This window comes from Abramis brama (assembly GCF_963993115.1).
Source record: "Abramis brama genome assembly, chromosome: 1".
NCBI classification, from domain to species: Eukaryota; Metazoa; Chordata; class Actinopteri; order Cypriniformes; family Leuciscidae; genus Abramis; species Abramis brama.
In genome coordinates this window covers 31,558,569-31,575,815 of record NC_139963.1, presented here as the reverse complement: position 1 = coordinate 31,575,815, position 17,247 = coordinate 31,558,569, and the positions used below count along the sequence as shown (strand labels likewise).

Genomic DNA, 17,247 nt, shown 5'->3' with positions numbered 1-17,247 from the left:
TTTTTAGAGGTGAAAAGTAGGAATCAGACATGGCAAGGCATCTCTTTGGTGGTTTAAACTGGTTTTCTGTATGAGGGCTAAGTGGTAACGATTCAAGTTGCTTGTCCCACGTTACTAAGCTTTCCTCATGCTTGACAGGTGCAAAGTCATGACGGCGCGAATGTGTTTGTAACTCAGATTGCTGTATAACATAGTCTTTTGTGCGCTGTATACTTTCTTCCTTTAATGATCTTTGAGCACCTTTGTCGTCCTTTACCTTTAACTGTTCCTCGGCTGCCTCTAATATTTCTGCCTGTGCTACAGCGGCTGCTGCCTCCCTCTGGAGTGTTAAAGCATCCAATTCAGCTGTGAGTCTGGTTTTCTCAAGAAGGGCTTTTGCTTCCTTCTCTGCTTGTTCAATTTTTAACTTAGCTTCTTTTTCAGCAAAGGATGCACGGACTCGTGCTGCTTCTGCCTTCGCACGGGCCCTCGCTGCTGCGCTAGCTGTTGAAACTGATGTAAGACTGCTGCCTGCACTTTTCTGCGAAGCTCTGTCGACATCCTTATTATCATCCATGGTGCTCATTCTTTGCACATAATCAACGTCGTAATTTTTCCAACTAAAGATGCCTTTTCACTGTACTGTCCTCCAATTGATGTTCTTAACCAAAATTAGACAGTCAGCTAAACTCCAGTCATGAAGAACATGTGAGTCAGAATATTGTTTCTTAGCTCTGTTTAATTGAGACTCTTGAGCATGAAGACATGAACAAAGGAGTTAAACTGAAAATAAGCACAAAAAATACAATAAGGCGAAATTGTGCCTCATACAAATACTAACAAGCTTAATTACAATGAAATATAGTCTTTTCAGTAAAGTGTCTCAGTAAACAATCAGTTCACGAATTGAAATCAAAGATTTATACTCAAATATAGTTTTACATCAACATGAAATTAGCTCAAATCTATTATTAGAAATACTGTAAACAGAAAATACATAAACTACTTACAGGCAGTTCTTGCTTAGGAGAAATCGAAACATAACAGGATAATTGCAGCTGGAACGATCTTCACCATGTGCTTTGACTAATAAAACTAACTTCCTGATTCAGCCTGCAATACCATACATGACCGCTAGAGGTCCTAATTACTCTAACAAGGAGAATACCCAAAGGGCAGAACAGTTATACTGTCTTGAACAGCCTGTGCAAGGTAAGACGCATCAGCATTGAGTGTTGGCTTAATTGAGGATGAATACACAGGTTCTTGTGTAGGAATGCTTACAGATTGCTGCAGGTCGTGATTTTGATTAGCAGAGGAAATTATTTCTTCCTTGTCATACACTTTTAGTCTGGCTCTAGCTGCTCTTACCTCCTTTACCGTGTGTAATCTTTCAAACTCACTCCTTTGAGCATCAAGATCTCTTCTTTGCCTTTCTTCTATAAGTTGTATTCTTTCCTTTTGTTCCTTTTCCTCCAATAGTGTTGCATATTCGGCTTCCTTTGCTGCAAGCTCTGCTTCTGCCTCTATTCGTTTAGCCATCAGTATGGAATTCAGTGAAGGTTGACTTATGGGTGTACTTGACTTGGAACTGATACGTGAGACCGTAGAACCATAGACGGAGCGAGCATAATCTCGATCAAGCAATTCACGAAGACGCCCTTTTACTCTTTCACCATCTAGGTCTCCATCAACACCTGAGATCCTCTCATAAGCAATCTTTACTATATCCTTCGTCACAGCGTCACAAGCATCAATCCGTCTTCTTGTATCAGTAGGAGGAGTAACATAACTTCGAACCAGAGATGGGACCAAGTCACACATGTGCAAGTCTCAAGTCTTAACCTTCAAGTCTCAAGTAAGTCCCAAGTATTTTTTTTCTTGGGCAAGTCAAGTCAAGTCAAGTCACAGGCTATGTCAAGTCAAGTCAAGTCGTGTAGTAGGTCAAGTCAAGTCCAAGTCAAGTCACCTTATTATTGTAATTTTACCTGCAGAATCTAATCTTAATAAAGTGAAAAGACAAGATATAAGTAACTGTCAGTAAATTACAATAATTTGGATTTGCATTGTAAATACTCATGTTCAGTAAAATACATCATGGAATCAAACAAAATTGTAACTTCATAAAATTATTTATTTTTCACTTCTGCCAACAGTGTTTTAAATGTTTTAAATTTTCAACATTGAGTCCATAAAACAAATAACAGCTTAACATCCAACAGACTCCTCTCTGAACACCTCTCTCTCTCAAACACACTCACTCTCACACACTCTCTCTCTCTCACACACACTCACCCTCTCTCTCTCTCTCTCTCTCTCACTCTCTCACACTCACTCTCTCTCTCACACACTCACTCACTCTCACACACACACACTCACTCTCACACACACACACACACACACACACACTCACTCACTCTATCTCTCTCACACACACACACACACACACTCACACTCATACGCACTCACTCATTCTCTCTCTCTCCCTCACACACACACACACACACACACACACACACAGTTTTTGTGTACAGATATCGGAGCATAGGCTGCCTACAGTGACGCGTTTTTTTGACGGCCTGCTTATGGGGCGGCAGCTAGCGGATCGTTAGGAAAGATTAGATGAATGTGATCATTTATGTTTGGGCCTTTTTTGGGCCTGAAACCGCTGATACAACCTTTAATGGCTACTTTAGCTATTATTACATTAGCTAACTACCAACTAACCAGATAACATTAACAAATTGACAAGCACTTACAGGGCAGAATGGCTCTTCAGATGACGGACGAAATTGGAGGTTGTCGTCTGGCTGTCCGCGATGTTAATGTTGCATGTCTTGCAAAGCGCTGTTCGTCTTTTGCCATCTTGTGAATAATTCTTGAGGCCGAAAGCGATGACCCTCGGTACCCCTCCGGCTGACATGTTGATGTGATATCTGATCTAAGTGGGCGTGGTGTGCGTAAGGTACGAGAGGGCATGACTGATGATAGTGTTGTGATCCAGTCATGACAACGCTATTCTCAGCCTGCGCTCCAGCTGGGTAATCAACTTTATTTTTTTTAATAATTTATATATTTTATATTCAAACTGAAAACATGATGTGATTAACACTCAAGTCATTCAAGTCATCGTGTCTCAAGTCAAGTCAAGTCCCGAGTCTTTAACTTCCAAGTCCGAGTCAAGTCTCAAGTATTTTATTTTTTGTCAAGTCAAGTCACAAGTCATAAAAATAGCGACTCGAGTTGACTCGAGTCCAAGTCACCAAGTCACAAGTCCCCATGTCTGCTTCGAACTCTCATGTATGCGTTCATTACATTGTCTCTTTCATTTTCCAATGTGTCTATAAGTGTTGCTAGCTGACTCTCAGGAATGTCCGTTTTCAGCTGCCCTCTTGCCTTTCGAGCCTCAGCTTTCCATTGCTCATATGCGTGCATGAGCCTTCTCTCTGCCTTTTGTGACTCCTCTCTTTGATACGCAAGCATCTTTTCTGTTGGAATTCGTGCACGACCAGAGCGACGTACTTCATCTGTTTTTACACCATCAGAATGATCATCTTCAGAATCTCTGCTTTGAAGGTAGGATTTTTAAAGCTTCCATTTCTTTCACAGGAGTGCACGATTTGGAACCTTGGTCTGTCATCATTTACATCAGCAAATGGAATCAATAGGAAAAGCTCTTACTGTAGCAGCCCGGTTGAATAAAAGAAATTCTCACTGATGTTGTCGGTTTATTGTCCGTAATGCCTTCACAATGCCATCAGAACACCTTCACAACACCGTAAGAGCTAAAACAGATGAATTAACATTATTGGAATTTGTAAATAATTCACATACATATAAATGAAACAAAACAGTAGTCGATATAGCAACAAAATTACGAAATTAGTACTAACATTTACCATAAACAACTTAAATTACTCATAAATCAAACAAACACATATAAAAACAATCTTAAAGAGACGATATGCTATCCCAGATAGCACACGTACGTCGGGCCGACGTTGGCCCAACATCGAGCGTCGGCCTTCCTCCCTATAACATCGCAAAGGCGTCGGCCTGGTGTAGACAGATCTCTTGTCAGTCAGTGCTCTATTTCCCAGCTCCGTTACGTCGGCTTTTGGTCGGCCCACTATACGGGAGGCCGATGTCGCGTTGTGCGCGTGAACTTTCAAGTCCCTTTCAAACACTGGAGCGGCCGCGGCGCAGAGTTGCCATGGAAACGCCGCGGGACCACTGCGACTGGTAAGCAGGAAATCTCCCTCTCTCTCGCTGTTGTTTTCACTGCTTTCAGGTGATATTAATCTCTAATATCACACGGATAATACACACAACTGTTCTTGACACTTCTCTTACTTGTAATTGATACGCTTATGTTGAATAATTACTTTTATAGACATGGTTTTGTGTCTTCGGAAAAAGTCCGTTAGCATCTCAACCGTTTTCAGAAGAGGTAAGTTAGCAGCTACGTTAAGTTAAGCTAAGTTAAGCTAAGTTAATGTTAACTCGGTTGAGCTTTTGTTTATGAAAGTTTGGGCTTTTAATCGCCTATTATGTATATGAGAGGTTTTTGTAAAGGTTTTACCTGGAAGTGAGCTAATTTATTTTACACAAACGTAAACATAAACGTATAGGCCTAATCGGTGACGTCACTTACATGGAGTGAGGAAATTGGTTGAAACTAGCTCAATGGTAAACAAATATTGATAAAAAAAATGTTCTGTGATTTCAGCAGCAACAAAATAACCCATAACAGAGGGAATTAAAGCTCCACGACTTCAACATTTCTGAAGAAAGCTGCTGCCGGAGAAGTAGGAAATACAGGTAGGAAATCCAAAACTAAAGAATTAATTATTGATTTTAGGAAACAGAGCCCCCCCTTTTCCCCTCACTATCATTGATGGCCAACCTATTGAGATACAAGAATACAAGTACCTTGGCACAATAATTGATAGTAAGCTATGTTTTGAATCACACACTGATGCTGTTTGTGCCAAAGCCCAGCAGCGAATGCATTTTTACCGTAGACAGGAATTTTAACATTGACCCCACTTTGATGAGAATGTTTTATTCTTGTTTTATTGAGTCTGTTTTAACCTTCTGTTTTATCTGCTGGTTTGGTTCCTTGTCTACAAAAAAACAAAAAATCGATTAGAGAGTATTGTTAGGACGTGTAGCAAGATTGCAGGCAATCTTTCCCCCTCTCTCACACATTTACTCCAACAGAGTGGCAAAGAGGGCAGCTGACCCTAGTCATCCTTTGTCCTGCCAGTTCAAGCTACTTCCCTCAGGCCATAGGTACTCCATGCCCAGATGCAGGTCAAATAGATTCAGAAACTCATCTCAGAAAAGCATTTCACTTCTGCTGTAGCTTATATATAATATAGCTTAATATAATATAATATAATATAATATAATATATAATAATATAGCTTAGCTATAGCTTCTTACTTGTAATAAACCTGGCATTATATTATAATATTGTTGGCTCTGTGACAAATGGTTTGTTGTGTTTCTAGATCCTTCAATGTTGATGCCCTGGCCTCCACCGTAGCAGAGTTGGGCGGATCATCATCTCGGATCATCATCTCTAAGGCGCTATGAACCATATGATTAGTAAGTAAAAGTTCAAACATACACTAATTGTGTTGGTAAAAAAATTATGTTTTGAAAAAAGTCTCTTATGTTCACCAAGACAGCATTCAAAACAATAATATTGTGAAATAATATAACAAATTTTAAATAACTGTTTTCTATGTGAATATATTGTAAAATGTAATTAATTCCTGTGATCAAAACTGAATTTTCAGCATCACAGCTTCATATGATCCTTCAGAAATCATTCTAATATGATTATTTGACGCTCAAGAAACATTTATGATTATTACCGGCTTTCATTTTCTCAAAGGCGTAGCAGGATACCCAGGGCTTGGTTTACACCTATCACAATTTCTAACCACTGGGGGACCATAGGCAGGCTAGGGGAACTCATATTAATGTTAAAAAACCTCATAAAGTGGTTTTCTACCAGTTTTCTATGTGAGGAAAACGCTTAACTGTACATAGTAGTCTATTTTTAATTATTATGGTTTTACAGAATTATCATTTATTTATTTTAATATCACTGTCTATGCGTTAAGTCACGTTCTGCGAGTGCAAATCTCTAAATTCAACTTTGGACTTGTATTTTACAGGGGACAAGTTCTCAAATTCACATCTTTATGCTCTCGAGTTTTGCTACTTTTTTACTTTCATAAATAACCTTCCTGATAATGTTCGGGGCTCAGACACACTCTCCCAATTTAAATCTAGACTAAAGACACAACTCTTTAGCCAAGCATTCAATTAACACATCTCATAATCTTGTTTTACAGTTAATATGTGATGAAATAGTAAAAAGTGCACATGATCATCTTTTGCCTGAAATAATATGAACTGCAGCTATGCTAATCTTTCTCCTGTTGCTTCCCTGTTTCTATCTCAGGATGCTCAGCAAGTTCACTAGAGATTACAGCGAGATCCAGTGTGGATCCAGCCTCACTTGTGAAGATTTCAGATGATGCAAACACTCACGAAGATTTCAACTGATGGCAACTATAGATGGACACAAAACTGCCAGATATTAAGATGGGGTAAGCGATATTTCAAAAATGCTGTTGGACATAGTTGATATTTGGAATGAACCCAAACAAACACACCCCTCTCTTCAATGCTCCACCTCCAAAACTCACCAGATTGCCCAGCATCCGCATCACATTATTGGTGTAAATAACTAATTTATGTTATTGCATGACCTGCTCAATAAAAGCGCAACACTAAGAACGTTTCAGGAAACACGTTATTAATTATGATAATGGCTGGATTTCCCGAAACCCTCATAACGCTACGTCGTTCCTAAGTTATACCTTAAGCTGTACCTTATCGTTAATACGTGTTTCCCGAAACGTTCTTAGTTAATTGTACCTTCTGTAAGTCATACGTTCGGATATTTCCCCACCAGGTAGTCAAAGTGTGACAACACCGGTAATACCATAATAGAAGTGACGCGCATGCGATGCAGCGTGCTCGTTTTTCCACAGCGAGATGAAAACATCTCAACTTTTCAGAATGCCACAAGCGCACCGCAGGTCATGTGACAAAAACTAACCGATCAGCTTTGGCCTTTCCGTAACAACATGGAAAACTCGGCTGAACAGCTGATTATAGCTGTACAGGGCGAGTTTTTATTTCCCATCTCCATAAATATATCTAGTAGTATATTTAGTAGTAGTAGTAAGCTAATGCAAGGGCTAGAAATCAATTAATCCTTTGCTGATACTTCCTCGTCATCATGGAGAGCGCAGTTCATGGTTGCATAGCAACGACAGACGCCACGGGAGCGCAAGTGCTTGTAGAAAGGAGAGAGCACTTTCCACACATTTTTAGACGCGATATGTGAACGGCCCCTAATTCAGGATAAACTGAGAATCTATTTGGTTTAAAATCGTTTTTTGTTTTGTTTAAAATGGAGATCACGATAACATACATCAGAATAACATGTTCCAGTCTATTAAAAAAAAATATACTCAATTGAATCATTAATTTAAACACTTTTAAAACCAATTTATTCAGTGTCTCATTCATAAACACCTGGGCTGGGTTTCCCGATAACGTTGTCTCTTAGCGTGCTACGAAGACTCTTAAAGGGATAGTTCACTTTGAAATTAAATTTTGGTATGTTTTAGCTTACCTGAAGGGCATCCAAGATGTAGGTGTCTTTTTTTCCGCAGTAGTTTTAATTTTGATATTTTTAGGTCCAACCGTTCTTGTCTGTCAGTCATTTCATGCAGGTTTATGGATCCTTTCTCAAAGAGCATGCACAAAGTCCAAATTAAAACAATTTCCCATCGTCCAAATGAAACAATTCCCCATCGTAAGTACACTTTGATGGCCTAAGACACGAAACGAGCGGTTTGTGTGAGAAAACGAACAGTATTTATATTGTTGTTACCTCTTGAACAAAGCCGCGTCCAACTGATCTGACGGCGCGGGCGGGTATAGATATATACACTGATGTCGCCTTGGCTACGGTTTCGTTCCAATGAACTGCAATAGCGAAGGCGACATCTAGTGTATAGATACCGCTCGTTTCGTGTCTTAGGCCATCAAAGTGTACTTACGATGGGGAATTGTTTCATTTGGACGATGGGGAATTGTTTTAATTTGGACTTTGTGCATGCTCTTTGAGAAAGGATCCATAAACCTGCATGAAATGACTGACAGACAAGAACGGTTTGACCTAAAAATATCAAAATTAAAACTACTGCGGAAAAAAAGACACCTACATCTTGGATGCCCTTCAGGTAAGCTAAAACATACCAAAATTTAATTTCAAAGTGAACTATCCCTTTAAGGTATAACTTAACTAAAGGTATAACATTTATAGGCGTGTTCCCCGAACCATACCTTAGAAAGCTGCTAAAGATATTCCTTCTTACGTGTGACGTTACCCAGTGCTGCCCGTGGCGATGCTGCTGAATCTGCTGATATCGATGGCTCGAGAATCAATTATTCACTCGTGCAGGGGCTGCTTCACTGCGTTATGTGAGAAAGAGGTGTTCTTTATAAAAGAAATTAAGAAATGTACGCGGGTTGGGTGAGAAAAAACACTGACATTATGGATTCGGATGGCAATAAAATCACAGGCTTACCCCTGTAAATGTTTAAAATACCATACGAACCCATGAGAAACAGTTAGCATCTACTTACAACTTAACTGAAAGTATGCTTTCACTGGCCTTTGAAAGCTCTCCGCGGACGGCGCCGTCTTTTAGAACAACTATTCGCTGTATCGCTGCCATAGTTTGAGCAAACTACCCACCACAATCATTCCCTTTAAATAAACTATTAAACCTATTAAACTATTAAATGGTTTGCCAGCTGATGTACCTTTGATTGTTAGATTTTTAATTATATTATCCAGTGTAATGACAATTCTTAGCTTTAGTCCTAACTGCTTTTTCTCAATATTTTTCACTCTGTTACAGGTTGCCAGGAAGAATCCTTCTCTACATTGTTGCTGAGGAACCCTTTTGATCCCTTTTCTCCTCGAGTTCTTTCTGGTGTCATTAAAATGTCTTAACTTGAATTGTGTCTGTTCATTATACTAGAGACAGTTATTGATATTTTTCAATGTCAGTAGAGCCTACTTTTTTCATATTGGATAGTCAAGTAACTCCAGGGCTGTATATATGTTCATAGACATTGAGGGGGACAAGTCCTACACTGCAAAAAAATGCTTTTCTTACTTAGTATTTTTGTGTTGTTTCCAGTCCAAATATCTAAAAATTCTTAAATCAAGAAGCATTTACTAGAGAAGTAAAATGACATAAGAAATTCTATTTTGTTTTCAGATAAACAGAAAGTAATTTAAGTAATTTTTGCTTAAAACAATCTAAATTATTTGCCAGTGGGGTATGAAAAATAATCTTTATTCTATTGGAAAACAAGATTATTTTTCTTACCCCACTGGCAGATAATTTAGCTTTAGAAACAACACAAAAATACTAAGTAAGAAAAACATTTTTTGCAGTGTATAATTATACGTCAATAATAACAATAGTATGTCAATAGTTAGAAATGGCCAAACTGGAAATTCAATATTGGAAATTCTTGCTCTGCTCTGTTTTTAGGATGGCAAAAAGGTTTAAAAGTTACAGTTTAGGCTGGTCTACCTTACAGCGACCATCCAAATAGATAGCCAATCAAATCATAGAAGGCGGTGTTTACTGTTCACAGAAGCAGAGCATGTATTCCAGCAGTTTAACGTTGAAAGAGTGCGAGGTAAGATGGAAGTGTAAAACTACTCCACTTTTTTTCTTGAATATGGCCATTAAGGGATGAAAGTTGCATGTGTTCAGTATCAAAGCTATTTTATCAATTTAAGTCTCGGGGCAATGTTGACTACAGTTTATGTGCTGCTGAGTGAGTGTTGCAGCGCGATCTCCGCTCTGTATGTGTGTGTGTGCGTGTGCGTGCATGCGTGTGTTAAGTGCGTGCGTCAATGAAAGCAGCGCATGGTGTCTAATGTAAGGAGTAGCCCGAAAGGTCCGACCTATATAAATAAAGGTCCTATAAAACCCATGCAGAGCTGCCAAAAGATTTACAGCTTTGCATCGTTCAAACATCGGCCGGAGATCATTTGCGATCAAAGGCCGACGTCGAGGCGACATATTGCCGATGAGCAAACGATCTCTGAGCGACATCGTGCCGATGGAACTTTGTGCATCGGGCCAACGTCGGCCCGACGTACGTGTGCTATCTGGGATGTAACATTATACAAATGCATAAATATAAATGATGTATACCTTGTACTCCTTTCCAACCAGGTGCTAAACACAAAAAATAAAAATAAAATAAAACAGCGACTAGATGCCTAAATTTACTTAAAGGTGACCTTAAAAACTATAATTCAGATCCGTGAATCCGTGACCGCATGGTTCCGTATCTCCGTCTACCAGCCATCTGTATGCGCGCTCTCTGTGCGCAAGCGATCTGTTCACCCTTCCGGCAAGCCGCCTTTCAAAATAAAGGTCTCTATAGGTTAAATAACTAAGAGTGCAAAGTAAACTTCCAAAATATAATAAACACAATATTACGAATATTAAACCAATATTAAGAAATAGATAATATCAGAATAATATATTAATACCCAAAACTAAATAACCAAATAACTAAGGGTTATTTACAATGATTTTATACTGTACAAACGGTATATTATATCCCCCCTACACTAACTGCCTATCACAGAAAACTTTCTGCATTTTTACATTTTCAGCTGTTTTCCAAAAATAAATAAATAAATCCCCCCATGGACAAGTATTTCGGATATTGCCATCTTTGTGGTGACATTTTGTCCCTATAATGTAGTGTTACACACACTTATACACACAATCTCTCTCTCTCTCTCTCTCTCTCTCTCTCTCTCTAACGATTGTCAAACTAACGACTGTTCGCCACTTATCCCGCGATTGTAATACAGCAGTAAAAATTGATTTGTCCCGCATGTTTGTGCACAGAACTGTTGATTTCTCCCTAGCTTACCGCATCTAGGTTTCCTTCGGATGAGCATTGCCGCTTCACACCAGAGCCTCTCACAAGTTAGATAGAAAAAACAAAGCCAATCAGTTTAGCGATGTGTGTTAGCAGGCGGGACTCAGATGAACCGTTTGTGTACCATGAATTGCGCATTTTTCTCAGAACGCTCTTGTAAGAGATTTTAATCTAAATAAGATGTTTCCTGATTAAATAAAATAAGCCTAATACATACAAACCACAAGACACAATTAACCGGACAACACCCAGCCAACATGTCCATGTGGGCCCCATATGGGTTTTCTCTGGGTTATATGGGTGTCATGTGGGCATGGGCTCAGAGTGGGCACTTTGATGGGGTTATTATGGGCCCCAGTTTGGTTTAGGTTGTGGGCTCCAGCTAGGCTGCCCGTTATTGTTTATTTGCGGGTCTTGTTTGGGCCCCAATTGGGCTATATTAGACTAAATTTTTATTACTAAATTTGGTTTGTATTTGTTTAAAAAGTACCTGCCATAATTGTGTATTCAAAATGAAAAACATTTTAAAATATTTGACTTAAGTTTTTTTTAATTTGATATAATACAAAATGCACATCATGTTTGTCAAATAATATATTTTTTTGTGTGTAAATTTCATGGGCTTATAAAACACTTATTTTGTAATGTATATGTGCAAAAAATGTGCTTAAAACTATATTTTCTAAAAGAGTAAAGCACTTGCATCATACTGTCCCCTCCCCCACAAGCTACAATGATTGCCTCCTCCCGCCTTCATTCAAACTAAAAAAAAAAACCCAACGGTCTCCTTCTCTCCTGACAAGTTTCTACACCATCACCGTCAAATATCTCCTGTTTAACACTACCAAGGTAAGATATGTATACGTTTTATTTTGTATTAACTTAGTTTTACTTAAGATTTTATAAAACTAGCTATTTCGGAATCAACAGAGCTAACATTTAACGAACATTAACGAAGGTTAGCCAGCCGAGCTCAAACAACTACATAAGCTAACTAAAATGTAGTTGGTTAACCAGCAAATTTTATATAATAAAGTGTTCGCGCCGACTTTTCACCCTTTTACACGCTTACCGTATATTTCATAATCGTTCTGGCTCTTAATAATGACCGAGGCAGTATATCGTGCAAGAATGCGTCATTGCACTTACTGCTATAGAGCTCGGGCGTAGACGTTATGGAATGATGCATTGTGGGTAACGGCGGCCATTTTAGAGGCAACGCAGAAGCGTTCGGAATAAAGTAATAGCGTAGCCGACCGGTCTCCACCGGCACCGAGAAAGAAAGAGAAAAAGTTATGGGCCGTGACAAAAAAAGTTGTCTATACCGTATACTTACAAACTTAATAATGAAGCCAAACAACGCTACTTAAAAAACAAATTAGATTATAGGCGAATCGATCCCTATGAATAAAGTCTGGAGTAGGCTAATACCAAGCCTCAGTTTCCCTGATATTTTCCTACCTGGTCTGTGGAGTGAGCGCTTACACCTCCGATCCAGAGCCGGATTTACAATTTCCTGTGCCCTCGGCAACAACATTCACACACACATTTTAATTGTTTAATAAACAAATGGGTTTTTTTTGTCACAGTCGGCTGCAAAGATGAGGTTGACGATGCTGATTGGCGATCTTCGCTGTAAGTTAAGTGAACGCGCCAGAGAGAAATGCAAATTGCATACGGATTAACTTACATAAGCAGAAAGCTGTCTGTTTTCTTTCGTTTTGAATTGTTTGTTTAAAAGTAGACACTTTTAGAAAAGTAGAACCTGTCACTGGAGGCTCACTTGCAGTTCACAAATGGATGAGTGCAAGATCTGCAGATCTACAAAGTAAACGCGGAGAAAACAATCGTTCGCACCGTGAACCAAGCATCAGTGGTGACACACACACACACACACTTGTCAGATTCTGTGAGCTACGAAGCTTGTCTATGTGGGTTTGTTACACTTCAGGAGTTATTTATTATACGTGCAATAATCCACTGTTTTCGTCCGGTTGACGACCAGCGGCGACCCAAGCCATATAGGGAAAACTAATATGATTTATGAGGCGTTTGCCCTGTCGATCATGAGACCGATTACAGCAGTTCACAATACAGCAATACTGAACCATTTTCCAAAAAATAACCTAAATTAATGACCAAATGATCAACGTTACCTACTGCCTACTATACGCTACTATACAGTACATCTACTTCCGTACCGTGATTCCCACAATGCATTGCGGCGTGACGCAACGATCCCGAGCTCTATAGGCCTGTGCTTCGCAGCAGCCGGTGTAGGCTAAACCCGGCTTAAAGTCCCATAAAATAATGCATACTACCCGTACACTCAGTTTAAGTAAAGTTTTATTTGAGAGGCAGATCAAAATTGTTCGTCGTAGTTCAAGAAACATTAATAATTTGTGCCCATTCATGAACGATTCGTTTTTTGAATCGGTTCTTTTTAGTGAACCTGTTGAATAAAATCACAAAACTGTCAGAATGACTCATTTGAAGTCAATCAGTTGACTCGCTGATTAAGTGATCCGGTCAAGCAGTTCCTAAAGCGATGTCTCCACATACAGAATGGATTGATGTAACGTTAAGTTATCTTAACTATGTTATCTCAATTAATCAGTAGGCCTATGTCGGTATTGATCGTTTAAAAATGATCCTAAAATAATGTCATAGTTGTGCCTTTAGGTTAATCAGGTAAAAAGAGATGATAAGTAATTTATTTTAATCTTTTCATTTTTGTACATTATTAACAATGGTCATGCATGAAGAAACATTACGCTGATGTCCATTTTTTGACTAATCACAGGACTCATGTTGTTTTTAATCATTTGTTAATTATTTTAAATTCTGCTTTTTAATCTTCTACTGCTGTTAAATTTCAGATTCCTTTTTTTTTTTTTTTTTTTTTTTTGAGAAAATGGAGAATGACTGAGGAGTGTCACTGGCCACCTTCCTCCACTGTCAATGTTGATCGATCGATGTGTTAGAGAGGGAAAAGAACCACAAGAAGATTGGACGAAATTCCAAGTGCGAGTTTTGGGAAAAGCTGGTAAGTGGTAATGTTATAATTTTAGATTATTCATTTTTTATTAAATAGAAGCAAAGAGTTTGTAATACCCATGTTATAGTAACTTAAAATGTGTGTGGAAAATGTTTACATGAATGGAAAAGCTTAAATGTTCAGTTAATCTTTTTCACATTTCCTTAGCTGACTACACAGCCAGAACAAAGCTGCGTAAAGCTGAAGTGACTTCAGATCTTCAGACGGATCCAGAACCAGAAAGAGCCAAGCGTAAAAGAAAGTAAGATTAATTATGTTATACAATCATGATTATTCAGATGTGTTGCTTTACATTAGGAATACAGATACTGAATGATTATGCACACTTAAATGTAATGTTCACCCCAAAACTATGGGTGTGTCTCAAGCAGTATGTAGTTTAGTAGTCAGGGCACTGATCAAAGAGTCTGCCTTTTTAGAGGCCATCGGTAACACTTTACAATACGGGTGCAATAATATGCATTAATTCATGCTTAACTAATGCACAGATAATCATGTGCAATGCACAGATAATCATGTTTAATAGTGATCATTGACTATTAATAGTCATGTGCCTCAACAAGTAATGTCATAACATAATGATACATTTGCAAATCATTAGCTAATGATTAATTAAAGCAGACAACTGTTACCACTACATTTGTAATTTTGTTTCTTCTATATTTCTTTTCATCTCAACTTCAGGTCTCAGTCCTTGGGGACATTGGAGGGAGGAGCCTTGATGAGTGTGTCCGTAGAATTATGGCATTTTTGATGACAAATGACCTTGCCCGTCAATTGAACCTCACAAGGTATAATAGCAACAGATATTCAAATATTAAATGCCAATTTAGATATTCAAATATTAAAGTAACACAAATAAATGCATTTTTGGTTTGGGCAGGTACTGGTTAACAAAGTTGGAGTGATTTGAAAGTTAATTTTGTAGTATAGCATATTTACTTGAACCACGGGAATCAGGTTTACTTAATAAATGGGGCCCACTGTGGTCCAGTGAGATCACCCATAAGGGCCCCATAAGGGTGATATATGGGACCCACTTTCGGCCCAGTAATATTATATAATTTGGGACCCAAGTGGGCCCATAAAATGAACTCCTACATGGGCCCAACTTGGAGCCCACTGTGTACCCATCATTAACCCATATGGGCTAACACACATGGGGCCCATGTGGAGCCGATGGACAAATTTATCGGCCCCATTTGGGTGGCCCATGCAGGGCCCAAGTTACAGCCCATCAAAAGCCCACATGGGGCCCACATGGACATGTTGGCTGGGCAGTGGTTATATATATATAAATATATTTTAAGTTTTGATCGAAATTATTGATAGGGACATATCAGTGTCACTGGATATTGGTAGGGACACGTCCCTAGCGTCCCTACTAAATTCTACGCCCCTGATATATATATATATATATATATATATATATATATATATATATACAGTGAGGAAAATAAGTATTTGAACACCCTGCTATTTTGCAAGTTCTCCCACTTGGAAATCATGGAGGGGTCTGAAATTGTCATCGTAGGTGCATGTCCACTGTGAGAGACATAATCTAAAAAAAAAATCCAGAAATCACAATATATGATTTTTTAACTATTTATTTGTATGATACAGCTACAAATAAGTATTTGAACACCTGTCTATCAGCTAGAATTCTGACCCTCAAAGACCTGTTAGTCTGCCTTTAAAATGTCCACCTCCACTCCATTTATTATCCTAAATTAGATGCACCTGTTTGAGGTCGTTAGCTGCATAAAGACACCTGTCCACCCCATACAATCAGTAAGAATCCAACTACTAACATGGCCAAGACCAAAGAGCTGTCCAAAGACACTAGAGACAAAATGGTACACCTCCACAAGGCTGGAAAGGGCTACGGGGAAATTGCCAAGCAGCTTGGTGAAAAAAGGTCCACTGTTGGAGCAATCATTAGAAAATGGAAGAAGCTAAACATGACTGTCAATCTTCCTCGGACTGGGGCTCCATGCAAGATCTCACCTCGTGGGGTCTCAATGATCCTAAGAAAGGTGAGAAATCAGCCCAGAACTACACGGGAGGAGCTGGTCAATGACCTGAAAAGAGCTGGGACCACCGTTTCCAAGGTTACTGTTGGTAATACACTAAGACGTCATGGTTTGAAATCATGCATGGCACGGAAGGTTCCCCTGCTTAAACCAGCACATGTCAAGGCCCGTCTTAAGTTTGCCAATGACCATTTGGATGATCCAGAGGAGTCATGGGAGAAAGTCATGTGGTCAGATGAGACCAAAATAGAACTTTTTGGTCATAATTCCACTAAACGTGTTTGGAGGAAGAAGAATGATGAGTACCATCCCAAGAACACCATCCCTACTGTGAAGCATGGGGGTGGTAGCATCATGCTTTGGGGGTGTTTTTCTGCACATGGGACAGGGCGACTGCACTGTATTAAGGAGAGGATGTATTGCGAGATTTTGGGGAACAACCTCCTTCCCTCAGTTAGAGCATTGAAGATGGGTCGAGGCTGGGTCTTCCAACATGACAATGACCCGAAGCACACAGCCAGGATAACCAAGGAGTGGCTCTGTAAGAAGCATATCAAGGTTCTGGCGTGGCCTAGCCAGTCTCCAGACCTAAACCCAATAGAGAATCTTTGGAGGGAGCTCAAACTCCGTGTTTCTCAGCGACAGCCCAGAAACCTGACTGATCTAGAGAAGATCTGTGTGGAGGAGTGGGCCAAAATCCCTCCTGCAGTGTGTGCAAACCTGGTGAAAAACTACAGGACACGTTTGACCTCTGTAATTGCAAACAAAGGCTACTGTACCAAATATTAACATTGATTTTCTCAGGTGTTCAAATACTTATTTGCAGCTGTATCATACAAATAAATAGTTAAAAAATCATACATTGTGATTTCTGGATTTTTTTTTTAGATTATGTCTCTCACAGTGGACATGCACCTACGATGACAATTTCAGACCCCTCCATGATTTCTAAGTGGGAGAACTTGCAAAAGAGCAGGGTGTTCAAATACTTATTTTCCTCACTGTGTATATATATATATATATATATATATATATATATATATATATATATATATCAACTTTTGGGAGGAAGTAAAACTCAAAAAAGCC

The 17,247-nt window shown here is 39.0% G+C and overlaps 1 long non-coding RNA gene and 1 gene segment (V, D, J or C); both read left to right on the top strand.

Annotated features, from left to right (window-relative positions):
• The window catches only part of LOC311092653 (Ig mu chain C region membrane-bound form-like), a 302,681-nt gene that overhangs the window by 238,745 nt on the left and 46,689 nt on the right, over positions 1–17,247 (top strand).
• On the top strand, positions 3,955–9,103 carry LOC311066559. 3 transcript variants are annotated; one of them, XR_014603105.1, is made up of 6 exons: positions 3,955–4,221; positions 4,373–4,429; positions 4,709–4,800; positions 5,496–5,592; positions 6,461–6,608; positions 9,003–9,103. It is a non-coding gene; the product is annotated as an uncharacterized lncRNA (long non-coding RNA). The 3 variants fall into 3 exon arrangements; XR_014603104.1 differs by lacking the exon at positions 4,373–4,429; XR_014603106.1 differs by having other exon boundaries at positions 3,955–4,429.